Source organism: Schistocerca americana, chromosome 9 (assembly GCF_021461395.2).
Source record: "Schistocerca americana isolate TAMUIC-IGC-003095 chromosome 9, iqSchAmer2.1, whole genome shotgun sequence".
Lineage (NCBI taxonomy): Eukaryota > Metazoa > Arthropoda > Insecta > Orthoptera > Acrididae > Schistocerca > Schistocerca americana.
This window is the reverse complement of record NC_060127.1, coordinates 145,436,504-145,451,094: the sequence shown is the minus strand read 5'-3', so window position 1 is coordinate 145,451,094 and position 14,591 is coordinate 145,436,504. Positions and strand designations below refer to the sequence as shown.

At 43.6% G+C, this 14,591-nt stretch overlaps 1 protein-coding gene and 1 non-coding gene across 5 annotated transcripts in view; both read right to left on the bottom strand.

The window, feature by feature from the left end:
* The window catches only part of LOC124551302 (fasciclin-2), a 913,050-nt gene that overhangs the window by 631,869 nt on the left and 266,590 nt on the right, over positions 1–14,591 (bottom strand). The window lies entirely within an intron of this gene.
* Trnat-cgu lies at positions 4,583–4,657 on the bottom strand. The gene has a single exon. It is a non-coding gene; the product is annotated as a tRNA-Thr (tRNA).

The window sequence follows — 14,591 nt, the reverse complement described above, 5'->3', positions numbered from 1 at the left end:
AGGTTGTTGTGAGCGGTCATGGCTACGGCCGTTTTGAAAGGGAGCCGGCAAGCTTCTCAGCCCGAAGGCTCCAGCTCGTGGTCGTGCGGTAGCGTTCTCGCTTCCTATACCCGGGTTCCCGGGTTCGATTCCCGGCGGAGTCAGGGATTTTCTCTGCCTCGTGATGACTGGGTGTTGTGTGCTGTCCTTAGGTTAGTTAGGTTTAAGTAGTTCTATGGGACTGATGACCATAGATGTTAAGTCCCATAGTGCTCAGAGCCATTTTTGAACCGAAGGCTCCTACTGTTAATATTGTTCTTTGCCTCTAAATAAAATTGTAACTTGATATTTCGAGGCTACTTTTCTGCTTATAATTTTAAATGTTTTTGAAAAGGCTTTTAGGAATAAAATTCACATTTGTTAAAAGTAATTTTCCATCAATTACTTCCTGGCAACTACTTCCACGCTCACCTGGTGTGATTAAATGTGTTAATGTTCTTGATGAATCGCTAGTATAGAAAGTAAATTCTTTAAGAAAAAAAATTTGAAAGTTAAAATTATCGGTTCAGGTTCGTTTAAAACGAAACATACAACTGGCAGGTAGACGACAAATTTAGACACCACGAATAGAAAAATTGGAAATTTGTGGTAAGGTCTGCTGAGGTTATCGGTCCCTAAGCCTACACATTACTTAACCTGACTTACGCTATGGACAACACACACGCCTATGCCCGAGGGAGCACTCGAACCTCCGACGTTGGGAGCGGCACGGACCGTGACAAGACGTCCCAGATCGCGCGGCTACTCCGCGCGGCACACCACGAATAGATAAGCGTCTATTACATGTAGACAAAATGCCGGGCACAAGTGCCAGGAGGATTGCTACAGCAGAACGCATTATGCCAGATATTACATCGGCTACAGTTGTACGCATTTCACGTAAGAAGTAAGCACTTTTGACCCCGATTGCCTTCCGCCAATGGATCCTTACACAATGTGAGAAAGAACCACGGTGTCTCTTGCACGTGTTACTTACAGAGGAAGCGTGATCTAAACGAAACTGTATTCAGAACATCAACAACCATATGTTTGGGCTTATGAGAACCCAAATTCTATCATTCAGTCGACACATCAGCGGATCATTAACGTTTGGGCAGATGCCGTTGGTGATTGGTTGACAGCCATATTTCGCACCTGCCCGACTTCTGGTTGTGTCTACCGTTATTTCCTGCGACATAAGCTAATCGACTGTTTGGATGGTATTCCTTACGGTGAAAGGATGTGTATGTGGTACACGCACGATGGCACACTGGCGTACTTTCATAAACTTGTTCTCAAATATGCAGCACGAATCTTCGACAAGTACACCAGTCGTTGCTTGCCGGGACCGTCCCCTGACTTAAACCTACTCAGTTTTTTTTTCTTCCCTGGGTATATTTAAAAGTTTTGGTGTATTCCAGTCTTGTTAATAGTGTCGATGTTCACAAGGAACGTATTGTGGACGGCTGTCAGTGCATTCGGAACACGTCTGGTGTTTTTGAAGGTGTATGGGCATCAGTGACAAGACGTGCTGAAGACTGCCTTCATAAGAATGGTGGTCATGCGGAACACTTGCTGTAGTAAGATGTCGAACATGGCTGCGCTTCAGCAACTGTGCGTGCAAGAGCTTGAGGTTAACAGACAACCAGTTGCAAAACACAGATCTATTAAATCTTGACCATGGTTTCGACAGATTTAAAACTGTCTTCCACTGAAGGTGTTGTACCTATTACCACATATAACGACATTGTGTGTGGTACAAATATCCTACCGTTACAATGAACAAAATTACAGGAAATGGTTACACATAATTTCAGTGAAGGTTCCTCACGTAGAATCACATTATCTACATTCAATGTGGGAATCGTTCACTCTGTCTAGTACATGTGCGTGTCATCAACTTAACATTTAAAATATACGAGTTAAAAGTAGTAGCTCTCTACTCTAAACCATTTGCCTCAAAACTTTTTAAAAAAAATATCACATTTGACAATGGAACCAGCACCAGATCTGAAAACATATGGCATCCAAACATAAAACGTGGCATCGACACCTGTAAAGTGTAGGTAATCCAAAAACAGAACTAGTTACGTGCGCCGACTGGCAGAAAAGTTTTCGCGGATAAATGGTTCTCGTGCGTTTTAATGGTATTGTAAATAGTTTGTTATGTTTACCTGAGACTGCGGACACTTTATTAGTCATATGACATTCATGGCACACTTTTTTAACCCCTTCCCTCTTAAATTTTTCAGTTTATGCGTTAATTCTAGTAACAAATATGTATTCGTGATATCACACACGTTGCTCATTACAACCACGCGCATACAGGACGCGCATGAGGGCCATCTATAGAACACTGGAACCGACCACAAATCCGTCATCTATAGAACACTAGAACCGACCACAAATCCGTCATCTATAGAACACTAGAACCGACCACAAACCAGTGCGTGTACTATTCAGGCAGTCGGCGCCATGTCCATACCTCTGTAGATGGCGTACCTACACCCTGTAGGATCCGAAGCCATGTTTTATATTTAGATGTCATATACGTACAAATCTTTCAAGTGGCGTAGTACATGCTGTAGGCTCCATTGTCAAATGTGTGATATTAAATAAGTTTTACGATAAAGTTCTACAATAGGCAGCTACTACTTTTAAATGCTGTATTTTAAATAGTGATTGAGTGCATGGCACGAATAGGCAGACTCAGCGACTCCCACACTGGATGCAGATAACATGATTCTAAGCTCCGCAAAAAATTTTTATTCAGGGTGTATACGTGCACAAAGAAAAAAAATTCCCAGATTTTTCTCGGATTTCCCGGTTAAAAATACACGTTCTCCTGGGTGAAAATACACTTTTTCAGTGCTAAGTGACAGTACACTCTTCCTCGGCACTGTAAAAGTCATCAATCCTTTGAATGTTTATGGTTTTATATACCGACGTAGAATTTCCCGGAACTTTAGAAAACGAAACTACCGGGAGGGGAGGGGGGGGGGGGGGGCATCTGCGCTGCATATTTTCGTATTACGAAGGTATAAATGTGAATTCTACCAAACACCGCATGTCACTTTCCGAAGCATTGAAATCGAGATTGCGATGCGCGTTTGTAAACCAGTCATAGCTCATGTCACTTGATCTCGCCCGCTGATGACAGCATAGAACACTTGAAGTAGTCAGCCAATAGGAAGATCACTAAGTAGCGCTAACACACAAATAAGAAAAGTTCCTGGTTTAAATTAAGATAAAATTTTGAATAACGACGTAAATGTCTGATCTGGGCTCGAAATTCTTGTAAATGGTCGTCCTCAAAGAGTTGATTTTTAAATGGGGTCAAACGCTTTGTGATTTAAGAAATTCATCGTACATTCTCGCACACAGTTCATCTTGCGCAAAAGGAAATTTGCTGTCAATGTAACGCTTTTCAAACCACCATTCGCAATATTTTCCCGCGACCTGTTAGAAATAGGTTCGTTTCAGCAGTTGCCAGAGAGCGCCAGATAACAGGCATCACCGCACTTGCGGAGCTACGATGATGCAGGAAGCTTATATGTTCCGTACGTGTAGAACATCAAAATATCTTACATTATGTAACAAAAGAAACAAGACATCAGAGAATATTTCAAGAGCATTGGAATTTCGCGAACCACGCTAAAATGCATAATTCGGCTTAAAGTGCACATTTCTATGTCCATATTCGGATGTAAATTTTCTTGGAGTACCAGTGTTGTGTTATCTCATATTTGGTTCTTTATTATGGTATAATGCCATACATGCACTTGAAATGCAGCGAACAGTTGAAACCAGCCAAGAGTGTGAAATTAAACACTTCGTTTCAAATAAATTGACTGCCTCAGCAGAAAAGATTAATGAAAGCCAAATCTCTTTAGTAAACCGAGAAAAATAACTTCATTGTTCTGCAAGGCGATTGATACTTGACTGTCAAAAAAGTGGAAATAAAACCTGAAACTAATAACATATTTTAGCCTTCCGTTACTAAGCGAACGTATTTTAATTCAGTTGATAGCTCCCGGCCACAAAAATCCGTTCCATCATCATTTAACGTGGGAGCAATAAACGAAGAACACGGGTCACGTGGAGACGACCCACCTCCCCACCACAATTCGGACTGCTCTGTGCATCAGCCCCAGATTTACTGTATATCCGAACTGGGGCAATATTAGGTAGTGGCGCCCAGTCACATTTCTGTAACCAGAAGCGGGAAAAGTTACTAGTCATACGCGGCTAAACTGCGCATGCGCAAGAGCCCGCCCACAACTACTCGACTCTTAATTTAAACAGTTGTCACGTCACGCCCATCGGAGGCAATTTGTTGTTATGAAGCACTGCATAGTCTTCCTAAGCCTTTGACACGCTGTGCTGTTTCCAGACGCTTGTATGAGCACTGTGTTTTGTTTTTGTATACGGCGCATTTCCTTTGCAACTTAAGTTTTATTTTCGTTTTTTTCCCCCTCTCGTTCATGTTTTGTTGCTGCAGTATTATCCTGCAGAAGCGGGATACAGTACTGTCCTTTGAAACTTCCTGGCAGATTAAAACTGTGTGCCCGACCGAGACTCGAACTCGGGACCTTTGCCTTACGCGGGCAAGTGCTCTACCAACTGAGCTACCGAAGCACGACTCACGCCCGGTACTCACAGCTTTACTTCTGCCAGTACCTCGTCTCCTGCCTTCCAAACTTTACAGAAGCTCTCCTTCGAACCTGCAGAACTAGCACTCCTGAAAGAAAGGATATTGCGGAGACATGGCTTAGCCACAGCCTGGGGGATGTTTCCAGAATGAGATTTTCACTCTGCAGCGGAGTGTGCGCTGATATGAAACTTCCTGGCAGATTAAAACTGTGTGCCCGACCGAGACTCGAACTCGGGACCTTTGCCTTCCGCGGGCAAGTGCTCTACCCACTGAGCTACCGAAGCACGACTCACGCCCGGTACTCACAGCTTTACTTCTGCCAGTACCTCGTCTCCTACCTTCCAAACTTTACAGAAGCTCTCCTGCGAACCTTGCAGAACTAGCACTCCTGAAAGAAAGGATTTGCGGAGACATGGCTTAGCCACAGCCTGGGGGATGTTTCCAGAATGAGATTTTCACTCTGCAGCGGAGTGTGCGCTGATATGAAACTTCCTGGCAGATTAAAACTGTGTGCCTGACCGAGACTCGAACTCGGGAACTTTGCCTTTCGCGGGCAAGTGCTCTACCAACTGAGCTACCGAAGCACGACTCACGCCCGGAACTCACAGCTTTACTTCTGCCAGTACCTCGTCTCCTACCTTCCAAACTTTACAGAAGCTCTCCTGCAAAGGTCCCGAGTTCGAGTCTCGGTCGGGCACACAGTTTTAATCTGCCAGGAAGTTTCATATCAGCGCACACTCCGCTGCAGAGTGAAAATCTCATTCTGGAGTACTGTCCTTTGTTGGAGTGTTGCTTCTTACCAGTCAAAATCACAAAAATTTAACTGAAAACCAAAAGAATGTAAAATTCCCGGAATTCTAAACAATTCCCGGGTTTTTCCCGGTTTTCTCCCGGATGAAAAAATTCCCGGGTTTTTCCCGGATCTCCCGGTTGACCCGGGGTCGTATACACCCTGTTATTATAACAATACAATATCTGCTCTACACACAACGTCGTAATATTTATTAACAGTACACTACCTCCTGAAGAAGAAAGGCTTAAAACTGGTGAGGAGGTCAGCATTAATAAAATTTTATTTTGGAGGTGGTTGGCCGTTATTCCCAGTCCAGTGCAGAACTTGGTTGCTCAAGTGCACTTAACGGTCAGACACCACGGTTGCAATTTTCCCCTCCGGCACGCAGGCTACGGGTCCACCGCGTCCTGGCACGGTCGCCAACAACGGTGGTCGGCTGGCCGTGGTGTCAACAGCCCTCCACGGGAGCCGGCGCCGCCGTGTTTTGGGAGCGTGGCTGCCGGCTTTCATCTGCACTCCGGCAGATTGCGCACCGCCGGCCGGCCTCGTTATTTAACGCTAGCTGGCCGCACTAATAACGGCCGCAGCGCCGCCTCTGCGACCGCACACGTCCGCACTGGCTTACGCCGCAAATCCTCCCGGCTACGTCGAATCATTACACTCCGTGCCACGTCCAACAGCACTACAGCTTACTGTGCGTTGGCATATCACTCAAATTGAGAGATACGTTTCGAGAAACATACTCATACGCTTTGTCATAACATCTATTGCCAGACGTAAGTAAGATAACATCTATTGCCAGACGTAAGCATCCTTATTTTCCATCGCTATACGACTGAAAGAAATTGTAGTCAATAAAACACGTATTTTCGTTGTTTATACAAATCATACAATATCTCTCACAGCACAACTCTTACCATCTATATTACTAAACAACTAACCAGGTTCATAACACGCGAGCCCAGCTGCTCTATTTTCAGTATCTCATAGAATTGTTGAATGAATTTAAAAATTTTATATGTTGTCATAATCTACTCTTAAAGACAAACAATCCTGTTGGAAGAATATCCGCAACTGAGCATTATAGCAGAGATTGAAAATACCGCTTCAGTTGTAAATTACTTTATTTTCACAGCACCGGTTTCGGACTTTTATAAGCCCATCATCCTCAGGTGTCGCAGCTGTGCTGCGGTCCCCGAGCGCCGCGTGTACCTGACGCGTTGTGCTGCCTATGAGCGTTCTTATGCACACCGCGCCTTCATACACGTGGCACTCGGAGACCACAGCACAGAAGGAGGTATGGTACCGACACGGCATATACGAGGCATGTTCACAATGTACTAGATTTTTTTTTTTATAGAAAGTGTATTTGAAAGAAGAAGGGCACTGACAATACAGGTGTTGACCATATTTCCACATCATCACCGCCACATAAGCGCCGTCCCATTCAATGCAAGTGGCGAAACGTGACACAAGTTTCTTTACGCCATTCTCAAATAACTCTGCCGTCACCTCCTTTAGAACCTCTCTCTGCATCTGCTCGTCGGTTGAAAATTAATTTAATTCCACTCATGTGTGGAGGCCAAAAGATGATGACATGCAGACACCAAGTCGGGAGAATACAAAACCAACCAAATGAGCACAAGAGCGCCTTGGTAGCTAAGACTGTGTGAGGGTGAGCACTGTCGTGCAACATGCACGTTCCTCTCGTTAGTATTCCCCTCCAGTTTTTTTAGGATCTCATATCGGTGTGCGTTGGTGTCCCCTGAGGCAGATTTTTTATTTTTTTTGCCCGATATTATCGTTTGAATTCGTTAGTAGACGGGGAACTGGTGTGACGACTGTCTTTTAGTCTCAGCCGTAATGAGTCACCCACGTCTCATCTCCAGTCACAATATCGCTCATAAAATCGTCACCTTCCAATTCAGGTCGCTCAACAAAGTGTCGGGCGATACTGAACGGATTTTTCTAGTGCTGCTCTGCCAACTGTTTTGGGACTCATTTTGCACACAGTTTCCGATATCACAGCGTTTCTGTGAGTACCTTGTGTAAGACAGTTCCGGAGAGCTGTGGAAACATCACAGAAATTTCATCTACTCCAATCCGCGATCTTCACGAACATTTCCTCGATTTTTTTCGCCAACTCTTCAGTCAAAATGGAATGTCCACCACTCTTTTGTTCGTCATGCTTCCTCCACTAAACTCCCCGCACCTCTCAAATACACTCGTTCTGTTCATACCGCCTTCGCAGCACACAGTTTTGATTCGAGAAAAAAATTTCGGAAGGTGTTACTGCTTGCGCGAGTAGAAAGCGGGTCACAGCACGTGGCTCGCCATCTTTCATGCAGCTGAACACTATAACGTGAATTTACTTACTACGGCGTTCCTCTGATGCATGCTCTGGTCGGGGCATCCCCCTCCCTCTACAACTCAAATGTTGGCAACCGTCAGCTCGTTACGGTCACAGTACACTTACTTTCTGAACCTGCTTCATAGACCTTCGTGTCTCACTAGAGAAAGGCCAGGGAACTGAAAGAGGACTGCGTGGAAAAATAATGTGCGTGGATGAAACATTATTCTGACACGTGTGTAATGGGCATCGCGTGGAATAAAGAACCGTTGAAGAAAAAAATGAGCACCATCACTTTCTGCCGACCCTTGTATAAGGTATGTGCAGCAGTGCACGCCCTGAGCCGTCTGGGACCAGTGCGCGCAACCCTGCGGCCCAGAGATGAGCTATCGGCAGCGGCGGCGCCAGCAGGCAGGCAACTTGGTCAGAAGTTGGCAGCCCTGGCGCACAGTGAGTCCCTCCTCCTCACGTCTGTCCCGTGTTCCGCGCGGCTGGTCGCGCAGCCAGGGCAGCGCCGGGACGCCCAACTTTGATTGCGTTACTCCCTCTGTTCTCCTCCCACCCTCTCCCTCCCTCTCTCTCTCTCTCTTTTGCTCCCTCCCTCTTTCTGGGTCGGCAGACGTCAGCACAGACAGCCGCAGTCTTCCCTGGAGTTCCTGTTGTCCTCCACACTCCCCCCCTCCCCCTTCCAACCCCTCCTCACTTACTCGGAGGAGACGCCTCTATCCTTACCCGGGCGAGTCCGGCTTTCAAATAAAGTCACGGACACATTGTCGGATGGTTATTCCTGACATTTATGTAGCACCAGCTGTCCGAGGCCGTGTGTGAGCGCGACGATTCAGCGAAAAAGTTGTCCCTGCAGTTCTTTCAGGACTCACTCACCCCCCGGAGACACACTTTTCCCTTCGCAATCGACTCCAGTCTCACTGGCAAGTGTTTGCTATGCAAAATCCCTCCCGGTCTCGCCTAACCGCTTCATCTTCAGCCGCCCTTCGATGCTGGGGCCGCTAAGTCATTGCGAGAAATTTTCCTAATGTGACACCACTGGAAAAAAAACACCCCCAGTTAATAGTACCGAAGTGCGGTTATTGTATAGTTGAAGAAGGCAGTGTAAATTGCTTAGGGGAAAAAGACAGGAGTAACTCAAAACTGTTGAGTAAAAAGGGATCTGTAATGTCTAACATCTCGCTATTTCCGCCTACGACGCTATTATGGGTCGAATCAGTAATTTTGAAGTAAATAAAGCTATTAGCAGTTAGTAGATACAACATACAACTACACAGTCCACAGAAGACGGAGACAATGGGCAATGATAGTTCTACTGGCCGCGCAGGATTAGCCGAGAGGTCTAGGATGCTGCAGTCATGGACTGTGCGGCTGATCCCGGCGGAGGTTCGAGTCCTCCCTCGGGCATGGGTGTGTGTGTTTGTCCTTAGGATCATTTAGGTTAACTAATGTGTAAGCTTAGAGATTGATGACCTTAGCAGTTAAGTCCCATAAGATTTCACACACATTTGAACATAGTTCTACTGTGTCACCCAAACAGACAATACGCGTTGGCCGACTCGTCTGTCATTAGCAGCAATTTGATAAAAGAAAATCACGATCCGCCATTACGTGAAAGCTTATGGATACAACAAAGCGTAGATAATAATCTTTGTAATAGATCATCGACGTCCAGTCTTACACCTGCGAGAAAATATTGTCACCTCGTAATCACAACCAGACTCAAATCCAAAAGCAGGATCGTCAACGTAGTACAACACCTGGAACTCTAATTCCGTATATTATGGAGACCAGCGTACAGACAGAAGTGTCTCTGCGACTGAGAGTCTTGCTGTTTATATATAGCGAATATTTTAGAATATGGAAACATAAGAAATTTCAAGGACCCTCTAGAAATCATAAATACCAAATGACAAACATTTGCTGCTGATAAGATTTGAAATGCCGACCCGTAAACAATAATTAAAATCAGTTAATTGTCTTCTGTACATTGTTTATCCATACTGAAATTTTTGTTAATAACATTCAAATTCTCAAATCAGAGAAAGAAAGGCTACATGATCATAAAAGAGTAAAAAGAACTTTCTATGTCTTGATATTTAATGTTACAAAGTTTAGAGATAAAATAAATTTAGTTTTATAATTTTGTTAGGAGCTAAGGGCTATGAACCGAAGCCAACTACATTAATACAAACGTAAGAAGCCCAAAAATGGGTAGAATGCTTCCGATGGTTTTTAGAATGCGTGTTTTAATTTATGACTAGCACAGTACTGTGAAATGAGATTGTCAAAGAATGTACGTCAATGCTACAACTTTCATTACATTTTATCAAGGAAGTGAGAAAATTAAAACCCATTGAGCAGTCAAATGAAGAGGTTCCACATCTCAAAAACAACCCTAAGGGGCACTACAGCAATATTGTTTATCCAATGACTGGTGAAACGAGGAAAGAGCACTTCTTAATAAGACATGTGGGCAATCTCCATTTTGCTACGTTCTGCCTCTGGTGCAAGTAAATTTCAACACAGAATGGAAGACCGTGGTATAGCAAGACGAAAAGTGGACCTGAAAAATGAATTAGCTGTCGCTCATTATTCACAATTATTTTACTGTGAACTGCAATACGAGATCTGATAGGTCGATCATCTTGGCTGTATAATACTAAATCTTAGACGATTCCAGCCGTTCGAGTGTGAAACAAACTACCTCGTATACTGACTGTATCTTATGCAAATCCCCTCTGCCATGAAGAGCAGATTAATGGTTTACTTGTTACCATTGGCGTAGCTTCCCTCTCGGCATATTCCGGCTGTTCGGCGGCGAACCAGCCAGTGCCTCTGCCACACTGTAAAGTCTTCTTTTTTTTCCTTTTCTCCTGGCCTTATCTCATGACTTCGTGAAGTCGACATGATGATCTAGATTTCGCACTTCCTGTCACTGTCTGTTACACTGCAACGTATTCCTGCTTTTCTCACCGCTTTCTCCCTGCTTTTCTCATCCCTTTCTATTTCTGTTTTCTTCCCTCCATTTCATCTTCTAATCTTACCCCATTACTTCTCGCTCTTCCTCTGACCAGCCAATTTTGTTCTCCAGACTCGATTCCTTCTGCACTTCGGTCAAATATAACTGTTCTTTATAGATATTCACATTCGACTAGGCCCTAACGAGCAAAATTTTTTGTTAAAAAATTCCTTACAACTGCACTTGGGCTCTATCAAAATAACGGTTCGGTAGTTTTGGTACAGTACACAAATGACATAGTAAATGGCGCGATTATCGGTAGTACTGGTAGCAACGGTAGGGAAAGAAACATAAATCAGTGGAGAAAGAGAAACTGGCAGCCGACGATTTTTGTTTTTTGTTTGTCTGGTACATAATTAGTTCGGTGTTAGTGCATTGTGTATTTTATATAGCGAAATTTAAATTCCATTTCATAAGTAATAAAAAATAGTTGATCGCGTAGCTTCTGCATTTTTATATAAGCAAAGCAACTGCTTTTGGTAGAAGTACAGTTAACATGCACAAACATAAAAATATCTATACAATTATTGCTGTTCTTTTGTACTCAGCAGAACGTTCATCATCATGATCAAAGGCAAGAGTTTCATGTTATTACTGGTAAATGTGAAAGTTTTTTATGACTATCAGAAATATGTTTTTATTAACTCGGCAAATGCTGAAGCTGTGATTGATATGATCTTGTTTTGCCTTTTTCCTTAAATTTCATCCTTATTTTTAAAGGAAATTGTATTTCCTAGAGCTATATGATAACTCTGTATTTTTTTTTTTTTAATTTTTAGAACAACATCCCTCTGTTTCGCTTTGCAAATCAACAGTTTTCGAATAAAACCTGAACCAAACATTCACAATTTCAATTTTTCTGTAAATATTGTTTATTTTTCAGTAGAATTACTATGTCCAACAAAAATGTAACACAGATTACGCGGCCCTTTATGTATCCTCACTCAGTATCTGGATGGTTCACCGCTTCCGATTTTCTGGCGAATTTCGTACAGAACTGATCGCACACGCAAACAACGCGATCGAGATGAAGTAACACCCAATAAGTCTGCAACATATCCAACGTACAGATAACGCGGTCACGATCTTAACTAACGAAGATACTAGGAAAACTACCCGTAGCCTGTGCTTACGTGTGATAGTTTACAGTTTTACAACTCTACCACTCTACCCACTACGGAAACACATCTCTTATTCTGCAAGCTCCTTACTATTACAAATAATCCACGGAATGCAGCGCATAAACGTGAAAACAAATGAGGATACGTTGTTCCGCTACTGTGAAACACCAGAGCGTCTGGTGTATTCTGCTTGCTGTTCCATACGACTCGCGTTTGTAAGCCATCGCTGAAGGAGCTGCTAGATATGGTGCCCACTCACAGTAAGGCATGCTTCTGTCCAACGTCTCACCCAACCTCTGAAAAGCTCAGGTCGGTTACGGATGGACGGGAAGGATTCATGATGCATTCCTACACAATTAATGAGGCTTCAACACAGCAAAGATTTGAAGTCTCGTCACAACAAATAATCCAAGGGTTTCTGATAAGAGAAACGAGCTGGCCAACGCACTGAATCTCCCCGACTAATCCTTTGGTCATTAAATGTATGTGCGAGGTGTTCTCTGACATTTCGGAGAAGACTAGTGCCACGTCGTGCGTGAACCACATTTCCAGTCGTTGTCGAAAAGGAACTACCTCTACCAGGACAGTCACGTCGTTTGATATGAACTAACAATACCTTGCACCAGTCAACGTATTTGGTAGTACGTGACGTCCTATTAGTCTATCACTAGTAAGTGCTGCCCATACAATTAGTTTCAAATCGGCGCTGATGCTTTGCTTCTTCAACTGCGTGTGGATGTGCATCAGCATAGACATGTTGGTTACGAAAAGTGCCCATCGCGTCTCGCGTGAATCCAGCCTCGTCTGTGAACAGCACCTGTGTCGCGAACAGTGGACCTTCACCACGTCTTTGTAACAGCCACTGGCAGGACTGCATTCTGGCAGGCCGATCTTGTGGTAGGTGGGTTTGGCGAGGCTGAACACGATACGGGTGTATCACGAAGGATCGCCCAGAGCAGAGGACGATACGTGCTGAGGTTCTACGCACGCTACTTCCAGGTCCAGTTCCACTCGTCCCAATACTCGCTTCTCCACAACACGAGTGCGAGTAGCACGAGGTGTGCCACGGTCCGCCGTTTCTGGAGCTACGGAGCCACGGTCTTGTAATGGTACTCGAATTACGGCACCTCACCTGAACCTCTCGATACCAGCTGTATTCTACTGTGTTTCAGCAAAGTAGTTGACATATTTCTGAGACAAAATTCAGATTTGATTTCATTTGTGATACATCGATATGTTTATATTGCAATGATATTATTCTTATGTGTATTCTTTCTTTTGTCACTATGATTTTGACGTACTTGTAACTCTGATTTTTGGGCGCGTAAGCGATAGTTAGTTAGTTGTGGAGATGTTAGAGAGTCGGACCTTGAGAAAGTCAAGTCGTGGACGTCATGTTGGAAAGATGCGTAATGTAGTCAGCTTATAAAATGTGAAGTTTGACAGTGACTGTGAGGAAGATGTTTTCAATTATGTTTTGTATTGTGAAGTGATGTTTGTGTGCCACGTGATATTGCAATAAAAGCAATTAAAAGGAAGTGTAACTTAATTTCGGAGTGCTGATTATTTTTTTTTCATCACCATTCTCCAGCAAAAGTGTAATCTTCAAGAATGGTATGTGAAGCGCATCTACAAAACTTTTGAATATAGCAGAATAAAACCTAGCCCTCTTTGCATCCGAGCTTGGAATCATCACCACCTAGATTTTCGACGATTGAGCCACGATTTTACGACGAGACCAGCGTGGGAAACACAAAAAGATGAGTGCCTAGTGTTTTGATTATTACACGAAATGACTATTAACTGTGCTCTAATGACACCTGCCACATAATATGACTGATGTTGCCCGAAAATGCAGTATTTAGCAGCATGAGCAACACCACAATCGTTATTAAAATTTTCACCTTTGTTGTGGTAGGGTTGTTAGTCTGTAACTCGCTGGAAAAGGCGAGTGAATGACTGCGCATGTAGAACCCAGCGTTCTGGTTATTTTTCAACACAGCATACGGGCAAGACCATAATGGATGATTATGTCTGCCATTTTCGGTGCGGAATAATACCCTTCCGTTACGCTGCTAAAAGCAAAATGAAATTAAAATGTGAAAACTTTTCAGATATCGAAACACGAACTGGTTCCACCAGTACTAATGCACGAGCTGCACTTGGCCACAACTGTGAATACGTTTTACAGAAACTAATACATCCTTATTGCATGCTGCTTCAGTGGTCAATAACGGAGGAATATGTCCTCATTTGTTTACTACATGCTGTGCCGTTCGTAAAAGCGACGAGCTGCCAGTAGAAGAGACCTATTTCAGAGTAGCGAAGACGAAGTAGTGCTCACAGCTCGTAAGGAATATTAACACCTCTGAAAATACGGAATAAGATCTTGCTTGTTCCAATTTAAAAATTCGTGACTGGATTTTTGGCGGTTAATACAGTATCTCGTTCCTCAAGTTTATATTCTAAGGGTAAAAACATACGCGAGCAGCTGTACATTTCCTATCCGTCACTGCACATAGTCACACTTTGATAGTATATTTTCAAATTATAGTGCATTAAGACTTGGGACGTACGAAATATTAGCACTGCCTCAGGTGTATGTCCACGGGCATGTTAAAAATATC